Genomic DNA, 18,497 nt, shown 5'->3' with positions numbered 1-18,497 from the left:
TTTAACCTGGTCAACTTTGACTCTATCCTGAGTCAAGTTTACCTAACAATTCCCCCCTTAAACTTGACTTGGGGTTCCTTGACTAACTCCAGCCAAACCTACTAAGTGAGACAATCCCGCTCAGTCTAGCTCCTACCCCCCTCAAAGTTTTTACCCGGGGTATTGTTAACCCGACATCCCCCCTATCACCTAGGTCTAACCTAGACTTTACCGGTGATCACCAAGGGGTACACATGCCTTACCAAGTCTTACAGTAGTATGCCCATTTACATGCAATAATTTTTACTTCATTAATTTTTTTTGTTTATTGCTGCTGCGATTTTGATCCATCCTCTCTCGATTTTATGTGCTAAAAAACTTCTATCAAACCACTCCAATTGCGAGCCCTCATAGATTCCAGCACCAGTAAATATCGCAAAGGCACTGTGATCCCTGGCCGGCACTATCTTCCGCACATTCTCCTTGAGGTTCTTCTGCGTAAGATTGTTCCACCATTATTTTCAGACCCAGAACTGTAAAATAAAGGTTGCATTGATCTCATCAGGCACTATAAACCCCTAGCATCAAAGAATCCCTTTGAAGCCAATATCTAGCTCTGATACCAGTTGTTAAGAAATTTACTGCATAACATAAATAATTACTGAGAGGAATAAATATAAAAATAGCCAGCAACAACCATAAACACATAAACGCACATGTTTATCCGGGAAAAGCCCAACCATAATGAAATTTCATTATCCTTGGCCAAAATTCTAGCCAATTGGCCAAGTGAGCCTTCACCGCTCACCTCCAGGCCTTGCATTACAATGAAGTCATTCCAACCTTTTATAAGCTCCACTACATATAATACCACAGGCAGAATACTATGGGTGCACAATACCATGTGCCCCAAAACCATCATTGTTTAACCCAGTCAACTTTGACTCTATCCCAAGTCAAGTTTATCTAACAATTCCCCCCTTAAACTTGACTTGGGGATACTTGACTAACTCCAGCCAAACCTGATAAGTGAGACAATCCTCTCACTCTAGCCCTTACCCCTCTCAATTTTTTTACCTCGGGTATTGTTAACCCGACATCCCCCCTATCACCTAGGTCTAACCCAGACTTTACCAATGATCACTGAGGGGTACACATGCCTTACCAGGTCTTATAATAGTATGCCCATTTACATGCAATAATTTTGAATTCATTAAATTTTATTTTATTTTGTTTATTGCTGTTGTGATTCTGATCCATCCTCTCTCGATTTGATGTGCTAAAAAACTTGTATCAAATCGCTCCAATTGTGAGCCCTCATAGATTCCAGCACAAGTAAATATCGCAAATGTACTGTGATCCCTGGCCGGCACTATCTTCCGATACCAGTTGTTAGAAAATTATATATTACGGAGCAATGGAACACATAAAATATTGTAGAAATATAAACACAAAAAACGCATAAGACAAGAGAGACACAGATATACGTGGTTCACCTAGTTTGGGCTACGTCCACCCCGAACAGCCAGTCCTTCCTTTCTATTATACAGCAAAATGAAGAGACACAACCTACAGTAGATCCACTGTAATATCCTCTGTTTTCTCTCACAGTCTCGCCTCTCTGTTTCTCGCTCAGAGAATACACATCTTTTTCACAGCCTCAAATACAATGCCCTCATACAAAGAGAGGGGGTTGCATTCTAGGGCAAAAAAACCCTAAACTAAACATAAGTTCTACCGTCAGATCATCTGCCTAATGAATGGCCTAGATTGACTAGAAATTAATATGCTTTTACAAGGCAATTTTACATCTATTTTTTTTGGCTTCGGGGGCACTACCCCCGAGCCCTCGCCGGGGGACTGCTGGCCCCCGGACCCCCCAGCCGGGGGGGATCGGCCCCCCCGGACCCCCACGGGGGGACAATTCCCCCCCACGTGGAGGGGTATACAAAATTCCTGGGCTATACATCCGGCTGAAACAAAGACCTCTAAACAATCATGCTCCACACACAACATATGCTGCTTTAATGAACAAATTGACCTATTCTGTTGTTCAGTGGTCCTTCTCTGTGTAACAACCCAAAGTAAATATAAAATTAATTTCCTAATTAAAATCAAAATCAAAAAATAAGTACATACCTTTATTACCTGTGATCGATGTCGGCCAGATGACAACAAGGTTTTGGGGACGACTCTCCACCCAACCGTAGGCTCAATTGCGCAAGGGTTTGCTACAACTGGCCACCCCCGAGCCCTCAATCAACGTACCACTGCCAGTGCCCCTAAGTCTTAAAACACCATTCTCCCAAGAGAATGAAAGATAAAATCTCGGAATGATAGAATACAAGAATGCCTCTCATCTTCCTCACCATCTATTAAATAGAACAACATTGGAAGGGGAACCACATGCACACAATCCATGTGTCTACATGCAACTTTCTTTTGATTTTTAGCTTTTCCTGTTTTATTTCCTTCTTTTTGATAATTTTCTTGTTTTATTTCTATTTATTCTTATTTAGAGCTTTAGTATGGTTATTACTATTTTTATTTATTTTCTTTGTATATATTTTTAATATCATTTATTATTTAACATTTATTATTTATTATTAAGTGATTTATTTATTATTTCTATTATTAATTATTATTTTTGTATTATTTATTATTTAAGGGGAGGGATATTACATACTCTCCCACTTTAAGGAACTTTGTCCCGAAGTTAAGTTGAATTATTTATTATTTTTATTATTTATTATTTTATTTACTTCATGTTGCCAACATCCTCTACTAAACTAGTATAACTAGCAGGCATCGAAAGTCCCCAACACCCCGGGAAATCTCAAGGAATCTCTGTCCTTTTTCCCACTTTCGGCACCAGGCATAAGCCTGACCCGGTCTGTATCCTAGTCCAAGGCTGGCCCCAAGGCTCGCGCCTGACTCAGACCTCATCTGCCCCAAGGCAGGCATCTGGTCTGGTACTCAATGACCCCGGGCTTCTTGCAAGGCTGGCCCACTCCCTCCACAACTACTAAGGTGCACAGCCCCAGGCATCAAAGTCCTTTACATCCCTTCCAGACTTCGACATCCCAATCCAATAACAGGCACCTAGCCTAGAATATCAGGCACTTGGCCTCCTCAAGATGGTCCCATATCACTTCAAGAGCTATCCATCAAGAGCTATACACAAGACAAAGGAACCACTGGCATATGTAGTGTTGATTGAGTTTTGTCCCCAGCCCATATGGTGTTACTTATTCTCCCTCGTGCGTATGGGCTCGCACGAGATCATCAAATAAATCGGCCCTCTCAGCCCATTTGTGGAGTTCTGTGAATCATCCCACCCAACATGAAACCAATGCATTAACCATAGTATCATAGGGAAAAATCCACCTGCCAAGTCTTGCAGATACATGTAATCTAAATGGCAATTGCAATGCAAAAGTTAATTTATGAGAAGATCATATTGAGAGAGTCGTGTTCTTGCAATAATAGACCAGAGAAATGCCAAGCAACTGCTATCGCTAAAGGAAAATGAGAACAACAATCCAACCCAATTAGTGAATAATATGATCAACATTCCAGGAATGTTATCTCTATGTTTTTAGATCAAATTGAACAGTAAAATAATGAACAGATGCTAGTGAACAATGATCATCTAAAGGTACCAAGATATCAGAGTTTACCCATTGTGAATTGGAACATATTTCACTATTTTAGAGCACTTTAATTGGTAACAGATTTCAACTTCAATTATCCAAATACTTCAAGTGCTATGTAAACTGTGTTGTAAAATGAACCGGTGGTGAGTAGTTACACCAGCATTAAAGATTTGTTACAAAAAAAACATGCCAGTATACCATTTCAATAGTGCAATCTTTCAGAGAATTATACATCGTCAATTATGGTAGATTATCACCATCCAAGATTACAAGATTATATACTTTTCCAATGAATCAATGAGTCATAACAAAACAATATACTTTTAATCAGGTGAGTCATTTAGAATTCCGCTTTGTTATATGGTTGTAATGGAGAGAACCATTGTAATTGATTATAGCACTTTTTATGTTTAGAAAATGATAAGAGGATGCAAGCACAAACAACTCAAGAAAATGAGATAGTGGTTTTACCATGTAATGAGATTCTAATGCGAACAGAGAACCAAGGAATCTGTTGTCTATAATGATGCATGAGAAAACCAATGAGAAACTAAAGAATGCACCAGATTTTAAGTTATACCAACGTTATTCTACTGTGAAGAATCTGATTGTTGTAGCTTATTGCCACGAATATATCAGTCCTTAGATACCAAATTGGATAGCTAATTAAAGCAAAACTGCAATGTGAGGTGAGTCACTAGATGATCCAAACAATCCACTAATTCACTTTTCAAATGATCACTGAATGCAAGATAAGGAGTATTAATGATCTAGATTCAAGCTTAGTGCCAAATGTAAAGGTAATATATCACGGTAATGTCAATATCAGACCTATATCCGACCTCTAAAAATATTAGATTTCTAACAGTGAAATCAAGTCACCCGCATATGCATGCAATGATAGCCAAACACTGTAATCAGTCACTCAATATCAAGATTCATCATTGAAGAAGCATAAAATAAGAGCCAAAATACTTAGATTATTGTTGTGATAATTATGCAGCGAATTTTATTTTATTTTTATTTATTTTTTTTTTAACCAAATATGTATTAACCATGCCAAATTTATTCAACAAAGTTTTGAAGATTCTTAATTCATTTCAATCTACTACTTTGTATATTTTCCCCTACTGCACGGCATGCAATCAAATCATTGCCAAATTTGAAACTATTTGATTAATCATGCAAATTATCAATAATCACTAATTTGTAGTATTAAAACGTAGAGAATTGTCTCAACATAAAATCAAAATTCCAATGAGCAAAACTTAAGAATATTAGTGGCAGTATTGTTTTAAGAAGGTACTTGAATTTCAAAAGAAAAATTATTCATCATTATATGTCACACCAATATTAATTCTACAGATTCATGATTTTTAAGGATAAAGTTAAATTGAAATTTTGTGCTGTAGAGTGAAATATTTAACTATCTGTTTAAGCAATCATAACTATGTTAGAAGAATTAAATGGACTGTTTTTAACAAAATAAATCGTTAAACAAATTTATTGAATGTATCTTGAGATTCTTATGGCTATTAAATGATTACTCTAAGGAAATTTAAGAAATCAAACAACCAAAGAAATATTCCACACCATAAAGAAGAGACACCGCCACCCGACCCAGAACTGGATCGGATGACTGGGAAGGTTATCCCTTCCCAACACAAAATAAAATCGCTTTATTAACTATATGGCCTGCCTGCAAGCGCACCCGCGAAGGCAACACCATCCCTTAAATTAAAACACATTTTAGCCATAATAATTTCCCGGATAAGACATAAAATTTCTTGTATCGGTAGCAGACAACAAGAGCAGCAGATTGAAACCTTGGTATACGATGCTAGTTCTTTTTCCTTTCGGCCATTCTTTTTCTTAAATGCAGCTGTTGGAGATGAAATGCGCCGAGTACAGGTAGCTGGCCACCTTTTTCCTTCGGGGGCACAGAATGGCTATAGACGCGAAGACTGCATGGCAAACAAATGAGCGGGATGAGGAATAAACAACAGTCGTTGGATCACACAGATCAACGGCGGAGACAACGCGACAGGGGTTATTGGGGAGGTTAGGCGAAGGATGATCGCAAGCTGTTGGATCTCAGGTAGACAGATCCAACGGTGATCGGGGACGGAAGCTGCGCAGATGATAACGAGCGGGGAACGGGCAAATGGTGGTAAGCGGTATTATCGCATCGCCTTTGGAGCTGCGGCGGTATTCGTACAGACCCACGCGATCACAATAGGAGGTTGACACGTGGCCGATGGGACAAGCGAAAAACTGCTGCAATCGCGAGTTAACGCGCGACCAGGTTTCGGCGGCAGGAGGTGCGAATGTCGTCGGATCGTGCGACAAACGATCGGATGACGGAGGTTAAACGCACATGTTTTTTTATTGATGTGACAAGGAAAGGCTTCGTGGGTAGCGCTTTTTGCGTAGGTGCAGTTATATGGGTAAAGCCTTAGCACTGAGGGGCTAGATGGGAGAGGGGCTTACATAGGGTTTTGGGAGAAAAACAGAGATGAAGGGGTTAAGGGAGAATAAGGAGAATGAAGGGGAAGTGAGGAACGGACTGATGCGAGCCTCCTTCAAGCATAAAACAGCATGGGCAAGCTGTCTTTGACCCTCAAATGTTGAATTATATAGCAAAGCTAACAGGAACATATAAGTTGAGAACTTTAGAAGCCTTCCCCATCATCTCTTTCACCATTATGATCTGTAAGCACTGCTCAAATTCTGCATGTTGCATTCCTCTTGTTTGAGAACCAAAATTTGAAAATTCCCCATTCCCACTAGGGGAAATGAAAATTTTTCGATCTGGGATCAAAGATGGTTGTAGAGGAGCATAACATCATGCCTCTTTAGGAACCTCCCCCTTCCTTGTTAATTTGTTCTCATTGGATGTCTAAGAGCCAAGGCATGATTTGTCAGGTTATTCCCAAAAGGTAATCTATAGAATGCGGTGTTACTTCCCAAGCTCCTTGGATGTGGGTACTCTAGGGGGCAAATTTTCCCATGTCTTGTTTTGAAGGTTATGCAAGGTAACATAGTAGGGGAACGTCCCCTTCAAAAAATGAGATGCTGCAACACTCCATTTTTACTAGAGTTTATTGTTTTGATTCACCTTCCCTGCTAATTATAGGTAATATTAAATTTATAAAGTAGAGGTTAACATAACCAAAGTCATCTCCTTAGCCAACATTTCTAGCATTGCATAGGTTTTTTTCTTGCAGATGTGATTTTTCTCCTGCACGGAATGTATGGAATTTTTTGTTCACCTTTATCCATCTACATCCTGGCCACTTTTATAGTCCCACGTCTTTGATTATTGTTCCAATATTTGCTACTCCATCGCATCTGCCAACATCTGCATATAAATTTGATAGTAGTACATAATATCCAACATTTTTTGGTTCTGAATCAAAAGGTTGATTTGCGGCCCATTCTCTCATCTCTACATTACAGTGAATTCTACAAGCACCAAGCAAAGCCCCAAATACACCAGCATTTGGATTTAATGGCATTGTTTTAATCAAATTGAATGCCCCATTGAGCTTCCCAACACACCCAAGCAAATCAACCATGCATGCATAATGGTCCACCATGGGCGTTATGCAATAATTACTTCTCATTCGATTAAAATGCAACTAGCCCTCATCCACTAGGCCTACATTGTTGCACGCAGAAATGACACCAATGAAAATAATGTGATCTGGCTTCATGTCTGCTTGTCCTATTTCATATAGAAGTGTGAGATATTCCATTACATCCCCATGAATTCCATATCCTGCAATCATGCCACTCCATTACAACAAATCCCATCTAGGCATTCTATCAAATACATGTCATGTAGCCTGCAAATTACCACATCTTAAATACATGCCTAAAAGGGAATTTTCCACAGAAATCTCTAAATTATATCTACTTTTTATGATGCAATTTTGGATCTCTTTTCCATGTTGCATATCTCCTAAATGAATAGAGATTAGAAGAATGGTTGTCATGGTGATTGAATCAGGTAAAACACCACATCTATTCATTTGATGATAACAGTTCAAGGCCTCATTAAATAATCCATTATGGGAATAACCGACAATTATAACATTCCATGAGATCACTTCTTTGAAAGATATTGCATCAAATATTTGGTGTGCAATATCTAGGCTCCTGCATTTTACATACATGTCTACAAGTGCATTACACACCATGACAGAGGAATGTAAACCACTTTTATTTGAAAATTCATGATTTTTCTTGCTGAATTCAAGAGCCTCTGTATGACCACATACAGGGAGAATGGCCACAACAGTGACAAGTTCTGGTTTCTTTCCCGCAAGCTCCATTTGATTAGAGATGTTGAGTACCTGATGGCACTCTCCATTCTGAGAAAAAAATGTAATCATTGAATTCCATAAGCCCACATATTTACTATGCATAGCCTCAAACATGTTTTATGCATCTTATAAACTCTTGCATTTGGCATGCATGTCTATAAGGGCATTAAATACAAACACATTAGTAATAAATCTCTATATTATATAAGCATGGAACTCTTTACCTAGTTGTAGAGCTGCTAGCTTGGAAAATGCAGGGAGAACACTTGTGAAAGTGACCATATTGGGTTCCACATGTTGCAGCAATAGCACTTGGTGAAAGAGCTTCACACAATCTTCAGCTTAACCCTTGTGGGCATACCCTGAAATCATTGTATTCCATGACATTGTATTCCATTGATGCATTTTGTCGAAGTCCATGAGGTCTTAACACCAGCATGGGGTAACTGTTCACGTGCACTAGATCGATCTCCAGAGTTGATACATGAATTCGAACTTTTCCCATTCATGTCATGCCTTTGTTTTTTGATCCAGGAATATTTGATCCTACTAATTCATTATCAAATACTCCCAATGCGAACACTACAAAGATCTAAACCTCCCAAGCATATTGCTCATTACATTTAGGGTTTAGGTTGTCCATAATGGTACAGGTTCAAATCCACTTTCGATTGTATTTCATGACACATAATGGATTAATGGTTCCTTTTCCATCCCTGGTCTTTGTGTGAAACAAATTCTTGGCACCCATAATACCAACTGCTAGGACCCCAACATAGGGATTCCATAGCTCTTTGTATGTGGGACACAGATCGTTGGTCACATGGGCGGCCTTTGATCCAGGAACAGTGAATCCTACTAATTCATTGTCAAATACTCCCAATGTGAATATTTCACAGGGATCATAAACCTCCCAAGTATATTGTTCATTCCATTTACGATTTATGTTGTCCACAATGGTACGAGTTTGAATCCACTTGCGACTATATTTTTTGAGACATAATGGATCAATGTCTTCTTTTCAATCCTTCGTATTTGTGGGAAACATATTCTTGGCACCAAGAATACCAACCTCCAAGATTCCAACACAGGGATGCCATAACTCTTTGCATGTGGGACGCAGATCGTTGGTCACATGAGAGGCCTCGTCTAGAACATGTTAGCCACCATCAAAACACAGGGTAAGATGAAGCCTTCCCTTGAATTCCATTTTCTCGTCACTCAATTCCAGCCACATGGGACTCAAGATTATATGATCTAGACGTTGTTCGATTACCTGAAATTTTAGCCTCACCCATTGTCTCAGCCCCTTTGGGACCATTGTTTTCCACACTCAATAACAAAAAATCCTTGAAGGGTTTAACTGCAACAAAAACCAAATCTTGATTCCACAAAGGGTTCCAAAAACATTGTCTCATCAAAATTCTTGTTGTGTTAATCTGAAATCCCAATTGTTCCTTCACAAATAGATAAATGCTTAGTTGTTTTGAAGTTAATAAGATCCATCATGCACAACTCATTCAACTTAGATGTGCATCAGTAAATGACTGCTAATTAATTTCAATCCCTCTTCAATAGAGTAGAGATGTAAATTTCTTTAAGCTAAAGCCCTTTTTCCAACTTACGCCTAATGAACCATTTCATCTTATTAAAGATAAGATTCTCAATCATGGGCACATAGGTCTTCAACTAGTCTTCAATGCACATAGATTCTTGTTGTTTCTCTTTTCCATCGTGATGTTGGCCTTCTCAATCTCCTCATAACCAGAGAAAACAGACCTTAGGGTTTCTAACTCCCTACCCCATGCTAACCCTCGAACAAAGATTTCTCTTGACCGAGTCTTTGTGCGCAACATCTGCAACATATTTCACTATATCTCCATGCATTTTAAGCACCAATTTGAGGACCTCTGCAAGCTCCTTTTTGTTGAAACATTCCAAGATTTTCTCAGTGTCCCCTTTGGTGAAAACGTAGTCATCAAAGAATTCATTGTTGGGCACCATGTTTTCATTTATATTTGGCACATTTTCTCCTTTATTCTTGATCCAGGTTCGGGTCTGAAGAAGGACCCTTCCAAGACCTTTTACTTTTGTGATGTGTTAAATTTCATTTTAAAAGAACATTAATGAATACATCCGCATGCGGAAAATAAGAGGAAAATAACAATACATGAACACATAAATGTTGATAACGAAGTTCGTCCAGGAGGAACTACGTCTCCGAGCCCCCGTGTCAAGATGGTGTAGGCCGCTGCATTAAGTGTTGTCAATAATGATGATGCACACAAGAGATGATGTCGCGATCATACAAGGAAAATGGCCCTCACGCAGGAGTGGCTCTAAGAGGTGTTCCACTACTAGAGCTCTCAATCAATCTCCTATCAGTATGACACAAAAACATGCATGATGAGAATCCTGCCAACATGGCACAAAAGGGATCTCAATGCAAAATCATCCATGACAACAACAAGAGTATCCCAACAACATACAACAAGGGATCTCAAAACATAACATGATGAGTTATGACAACAAGTACATCACATAAAAGATTCCGCATCAAATCAAGCAAGGAATCATGACAACATGTAATAAACAAGATCCTGCATCAACATCAATCAAGGATCTATGCAACATAATGCAGAAAGAAGAAGTACATGAACACATCATATACCTCACAACCAAGGGCCATCTGAAGAAGTGGATGTCACACTGTTGAAGCTATTCAGATCATCGATCTCAAGGCATCAATCGTATGAATATGACTACTCGCACATGAATGTGGACATCTACACTAGCACTTAGAAAAGTGACTAGAATAAGAAATGAGAGAATAAGAAATCTGAAGACACCATCAGATTTGTGGTGTCGAGTAGTGCTGAATCAACTGTCCAAAATCCGAATTCTGGGCTCAAGGAATCTTTTAGATTCCCCCGGGATTCCTCAAAGATACTGCTCCATGGATGGAATGTAAATCTGCAACTCAGATGGCAAATCTAATCTCGCCATTACGATCCCTGCGGAAAACCATGAAAAACAAGTATAAACTTGACTATATTATGAAATGTCAAAATTTTACCTCCTTGGGAAAATTTCAAGGCTTATGGTTCTGCTCCCTATTTTTGTTGAAATCATGGTTCCACGTGCATTCTGGAGAATGACCAAAAAATGCAGAACTCTAATGGAGAAACAGATAGCACCGTTGCGCTTGTGGCGATGAGAGGTGTAAAAACCATATAAAACTTGTCAATTTATGACAAAGTGAAAATTTTTCCCTCCTGCAAAATTCATGGTTCCTGCATTAAAATATTAATTAAATGCCTCGAAAACCATTCCGGCCTTCTGCCTCTTCGAACTGTGTGTAGAGGTAAAACTCTGAGTTTAAATAAAAAATCCTGGGCGGATTCATCAATGTGAGCAGTTATGGCTCAATGGTAATAATAGAGGTTGGTTGAGGAGAGGTCAGGGGATCAAATCTCGCCCCTCCATATATATGTTTTATAAAAACCAAAATGATGTATTAATGGGGGTCAGGTCCACATTGGGTGGCCCGCCCTTAAACCCCGCACTGACACAACCTTATATGAAATCGGTGCTTTCCAAAATCAGCGATCGGCGTGGTCGGCGCCTTCAAGATCGGCAATCGGCGTGGTCGGTACCTTAAGGTATGGTCATTGGCATATAAATCGGCGCGATTTAAGGGGTTTCGCCGATATATATATCGGCGATCAACACATATATCGGCGATCGGCACATTCGATCGGCACATAAATATCGGCATATATATTAGGGTCGAGGCGATAGGGTGTGGGCCAGGTCCACCGTCGATGGGCCACCCACCCCGATATATAATGTTTTAATAACATGTGCAATGGAGGAGGGTTCGGCGGGGGTTATGGCCGCCGATCCCGAAACCATATATTTTGATTTGGCCAAAGGGGAGTTATGGCCCGTCGGCCTTAAAATTAATATGTTGTTTAATATGGTAGGGGCGATTAGGCTGGCGAGGAGTTATGGCCCATCAGCCTTATAATAATAATTTTGTTATGAATTGTTGGGGTGGCGGTGGTGGTGGTCTGTCACTTCATAACAAATTATATTTGATTTTTATAAAGAGGGGTTATTGTTAAACTTATTAAAAATAAGGGTCATTGGGAAAATTAACGAGGCAATAATTTCAACCAATTTCGGGAGCTAGGTTTATGCCTCGGGGTCGATCAAATTGTAGGACACTTAAACTTGGCCCACATACCAACTTTGACCAAAACTTTGATTGGCACGTTCTCCCTCATACGAGCTCAGTTTGACAAACCGTTCACACCTCCACGATCACGACGACGAGATCTATGCTCTAGTCCTAGTTTGAGCATAATCCAAACACTTTGATTTTCAAGCGTTCATATGCCCTCTTTGTCATGTGTGTCTCTCTAGAGCCACCTGGATCAATTCTTTCTCTTCCTCTTTATCCAGAACCTTGTGAGCCATTTCCTTTTGCTTTCTTCGGCTCCACCTCTTCTTTTTTCTTCATTATCTCCTATGTTACTTTCAGGGTTGTTTCTTCTTCATTTCCTCTATTGTCTAGGGATCCTACATAGAAAAACAAAGAAAATTAAAATCCAAGAACGCAAAACTAAAATGGAGCATTCCAGCTTATTAAAGATAAGATTCTCAATCATGGGCACATAGGTCTTCAACTGGTCTTCAATGTACATAGATTCTTGTCGCTACTCTTTTTAATCACAATGTCAACCTTCTCAATCTTATCGTAAGCAGAGAAAACAGACCTTGGGGTTTCTAACTTCCTACCCCATGCTAAACCTCGAACAAAAAGCTCTCTTGACCGAGCCTTTGTGCGCAACGTCTACAACATATTCCACTATATCTCCATGCATTTTAAGCACCAATTTGAAGACCTCTGCAAGCTCCTGTTTGTTGAAACATTCCAAGATTTTCTCAGTGTCTTCTTTGGGGAAAACGTAGTCATCAAAGAAGTCATTATTGGGCACCACATTTTCATTTATATTCGGCACATTTTCTCCTTTATTCTTTCTCTTCCTCTTTATCCAGAGCCTTGTGAGCCATTTCGTTCTGCTTTATTGGGCTCCACCTATTCTTTTTTCTCCATTGTCTCCTCTATGAATTTTAAGGTTGTTTCTTCTTCATTTCCTCCATCATCCAAGGATCCTACATAAAAAACAAAGCAAATTAAAATCCAAGAACGCAAAAACCTTAAGTAAAATTATCAGTTCTTTGTGCACAACAGGGTAAAATTTCACTTGCCTGCATTCGAGACCATCAAAGAACTACAGCAGTGCTACCAAATGATGGCTTTTAGAAAACCCTAGAACAACACTCAGGTCAACCTGCTCCCAAATCAAAAATGGAAATACAAAATAGGATGAGACCAAATATGTGTGAATCTTGTAGGGAAAATGCAAGTAAGGTAGAAGATACATGGTTGCCACAAAAAAGGGAGACTCGGTGTTGCCAAATGATAGCATTTGGCAAAACCCTAGAATGACACTAGAGGTCGACCCGCTCCCAAACAGAAAAAAAAAATGGTAATACAAGATGGATTGAGACCAAATATGTGTGAATCTTCCATCAATCGCATAGGTAAGGTAGAAGATACATGATTGCCACAAAACAGGGAGATCCATGCCACATAACTTCAAGCTTAGCGTAATTGAGGGGCTAGAGCCAAATCACTAGGATCATCCGACGACCCATAATATTTCAATTATCTAACACAAAGATATACAGTGCCAAACGGTGTAGAGTGGCAGTCAAGAGAGTTCTTTTTCAGAGGGGAACGCCTTATGGCTTAAATATTTTATCATAGCCAACATTAAAATAATTATTTTTTAACTTTTATTTTCCCTATATAAAATTGATATTTAAATATATTATTTAATATTAATAATCAAATAGTGTATTTAAATCTTATATTATTTAAATGTTTTTTAAAAATATAAGATTTAGACATGTTTTATGTGCTTAAAAGTGAAAATATAAGACTTTTTAGCTATTAATTATTTTATCTTTCTCTTTAAAGTTATTTAAAATTATGTCACTTGATATGGACATCAAAATATTTTATTTATGGTTGATAGCGAGAGTGAAATATTTTTACCACATTTCCTATGGTTGATAGCAAGTGAAATGTTTTTACCACATTTCCTACATAGTGGGTTGTGATATCAACAATGAGCCAAGGGCAATGAGAGTGGAATTATTCATGTTTTGTATTTTTTTTTATTATCTCAACATCATTTTTATTTAAAGAACATTTTATTTTTAATTTTAAAAGGAGATGTGTCAATTGAAGGTTGAGCACCAAAGGAATTATGCATCTCCCTCATATTGGGTTGTAAAATGTGCCTCTTTATGCAATAATAATAATAATAAAATAATAATAATCTATTTTTAAGGTCATAATCAATCGAGACACCAAGTTGATATATGAGACTCCCCTTTTTTGAGGAACAAGGTGTACATACTCTAACCCCTTTGGATTTGAATGTGTGACCTCCTATAATCATAGGTCCATCTTAAGTTTAGATCCAAACCTCTTTTAAAATATAAAACTTGAAGAAAAATATGCATGTCAAGAGATTTAATCTATTTAGATGCTTAAAAACTCATAAATTAAAATTTTAAAATTTGATAATTATATATATATATATATATATATATGACATTCTTAATATTTTATAATATTTTTTCCCGGATGCGGGTGCAGTGGCAACGTGGTAATGGCGTGAGCCATCACGTGGGCAAGTGGCAGGCCCGCGGCGTCAAAGGGTACCACGATAAGCGGATTATTAATACGCATGAACTCAGACAGAGGAAGGCATTAATGCCTGTCTTCTCGGCTCGAGGGAGGGGGATGGAGATCGATGCAGTGGAGCGTTTTAAGGAAGGAATGTGCAGTGTACAGGGGAATATGGGTAAGCAATGTGCAGAGGCCTTGCTCCGCTCAGAAGGCAATGAGCATAAGGATTTGAGATGCGTCACGCTGGTTTCTGAGCCAGGAAAGAGCACACCCTGCAACTGTGCTGAGATTGTGTTGGTTTTCATAGCGGGAGGAGCTCGGGGTGCTTGGGTAAGGCCGCATTCAGAAATGCCGAGGGAGAGGCCGCGGATGGGCAGCAGACGAGGGGGAACCAGAGGCAGGGCCCTCACGCAGCAGCAAAATTACAATTCGCCCTCCTCCTCCATCGAAGTAACATCAATGCCGCAGAGGTACCAAGGCAGCAATGAGGAGGATGGTGGTTATGATGGCAGAAACCCACGTTCAGAGGAGGGTCAGCAGGAGCTCCCAATGCTCAGGTATCGGCTCCCCTGCCCTCAAGCTAATTCCACTCTGGTCGTTTCTATTTCGATTGAGTCGGGCGTCTCTCAGAACATAGAGGCAGAGCCTTTACCGGAATGGCCTCGCTCTAGCAGAGAGGAATCTCCTGTCGCTTGCCTTCCGGTTGGGGTAGGAACCAGTTGGTTGGCCCCTGGACGTGTGCTCGGTTCTGACCTTGTGCGCCCAGCTTCTAACTGTGAACATGCTGCCGGCCCTTCAACGCTTGCTGGTCCAAGCAAGCCAGCACCAGAAGGGAGCCCTGACGCGGTCATCCAGCTCTCAGACTCCGAAGATACGCTCCGTTTCGGTTGCCGAATTGAAGAGGCGCCCCAGACCACCGATGACGAATAATCTCGCCCCGGTAACCTCTGTTGTTTTTCTTGGGTTCTCAATGTATGACTCTGCCAAGTGATATCTGCACCTCTGTCATTGTGTCGGCTTTAATTGTTCAAGTGTCGAATGTAATTGTTCAAGTGTCGGCTGTAATAGTCCAGGTGTCTGTCGGTCTTTGTATGGGTCAGTCCATGGCCCTGGTGTCTGTTCTGTTACTATGTGTTCTGTTAATGTGTCTTCAGTGGTCAAGCAACAAATTCCAATTTTGAATCTGCTCAATTTTGGAAATGGAAGCAAGGCAAGGAAAAGGCTGATAGGCAAAACTTCTTAGCCTTGCCCAATGTAATCTTTATGTATCTCTGTTTTGTATATTAATAGATTTAGTCACATTCAGAAAAAAATAAAAATAAAAATAAAAATAAAAATAAAAATAAAAATAAAATAAAAAAATAAAAAAAATATATATATATATTTTATAATATTTTTAATTATAACTAAATAAATATAACTATTTTTATTTTTATTTTTTTAATTATAATAAACATAGTTAAATATTTTGTTTTTATTTTAAAAACTATATATCAATTCAACATTAAATATAAAAAAAATTATATATCTCTCCTATCACATTATAAATTACATTTCCAAAAACAACACTATAAAAATTATCAAAATATTAAAAACTTACTAAAATTTAATATTATTATAATCATAAAATCTATTAATCTATTTTTATTACAATACATCAAATTCAATGATATAAACTAAAATTAAACTTAACAAAATAAATTTCTTGTTTTCTTGTTGCTCATCCCATGTGATGTAATGCAAATTCCTAAACAATGAACCATATTCTTTTTATTTATTAAAATGTTAATTTAAAAAAAAAGAGTAATAATAACAAAAAAAAAAATAATGAACTAAATAAATTGGAAATGTTATGTAGAATGTGATGTCATCATGTAATTTGATAAATTTCTTGTTTTCTTGTTGCTCATCCCATGTGATGTAATGCAAATGTTAGTTTAAAAAAAGTAATAATAACAAAAAAAAATTAATGAACTAAATAAATTGGAAATGTTGTGTAGAATGTGAATGTGATGTCATTATGTAATTTGATATTTTTTGATTGAAAAATTATTTATAATAAGGTCATAGTCTTTAAAATCAAAGTAGAAATATTATCATGCAATTTTGTTTTATACATGATGTTGTATGGCTTTATTTTCCTGTCCTCTATAATGTGATGTCATCATGTAATTTGATATTTTTAATTGAAAATTTATTTGTAATAAGGTCATAGTCTTTAAAATCAAAGTAAAAATGTTATTATGCAATTTTGTTTTATACATGATGATGTTGTATGACTCTATTTTCTTTGGAAAAGGCTATGATGTATTTTATTGTATTTAATAATATAAATTTTAATTTTATAAAATCTTAATATAGTAAATAATAAAATAATTTATATAATTATAAATAATAAATAATAATGATGTTGTATGTTTTTATTTTCCTTGGAAAAGGCTATGATGTATTTTATTTTATTTAATGAAATAAATTTTAATTTTGTAAAATTTTAATATAATAAATAATAATATAATATATATAATTATAAATAATTAATTATAACTTTAATAATACAATAATATAATTTTTTTGTTAATAAAATTTAAATCAATTAAAATAATTTTAATTTAAAATAATATTGTTAATAAAATTAAATTAATTTTAATTTAAAATAATGTTGTATTTAATTGAAGAAAAAATTGAAAATACAATAAAATTTTAGTATGAGTATTTTTACAGCCATCAATTTGATGAGGAAATTTTCTGGTATATTGTGTGTTGTTATTGATATATTTAATTTTAGGGTGAAACATTTCATCCATTTTTAAAGATATTATGGGTGAAGTGTTCACCCGCATATCAATAACAACACATTCAAAATATTTTCTAGAATGTGATTATGCATTTTTACTTTTTATATACATAATATTGTATGACCATTTTTCTTTTGGAAAAAGTTATGTGGCATATTTTATTTTATTTAATGATATTATTATGTTTTATTTAAGGATATAAATTCTAATTGTATAAGAAATTTTAATATAATATATATTAAATTAATTTTAAAAATAATAATTAAGTAATATGAAATATTTTTTATTAATGAAATTAAATCATTTAAGGGGGAGGTTGGTACAAGATGGGTTATCTATCGTCCCACAAGGAATATGGCAATTATTAGTTTTTTGAGACTCTCTTATCACTATCCAAAAATGTGTCAACCAGTCTCACAACAAAGATCTTGACTTAAGGCCAACCATGCAAAGAATTTATATCATAATGTACAAATTTGAGATTATAGAGTTTTACCATATCAAGAGTGAAAACAATGTGTGGCAGATGATCAAGTCAATCGGGAACAAGGCGAACTAAGAGAGGATGAGGACGCATTATCCACATGTCACATGCCATGATCATTAATAAATTGAAAATCTCGAAGTGTGCAAGGAATATTGAGGAAGGTAAATCGAATAATAGGATGATTAAATGCCTTCTTCATTCCATGGCACATTTTTTCTGTGGTGGATGCCCTACCTGTAAGTTGGGCCCTTCACACAACAAATGGTTAACTAAGAGGAGTAATGACATGAATAATCATAGTTGGGAGGTCGTAATCCAAGATTTAAGGTAGAGTATTTGTGAAGGAGTTGTGTTCTCTGAGCTTGATGAGGATCGTTTCAGGTTGATCGTGTGGGATTACATTCCGGAGCAAGCAGTAATGAATATCAATTCGATTACAAGGTGTGTAATTTTGAAGAGTATTAAAAATGAAGGGACCTG

This window comes from Pinus tabuliformis, chromosome Q (assembly GCF_031772625.1).
Source record: "Pinus tabuliformis cultivar Carrire ecotype Pingquan chromosome Q, CPIR1, whole genome shotgun sequence".
NCBI classification, from domain to species: domain Eukaryota; kingdom Viridiplantae; phylum Streptophyta; class Pinopsida; order Pinales; family Pinaceae; genus Pinus; species Pinus tabuliformis.
This window is presented reverse-complemented; position numbering follows the sequence as displayed.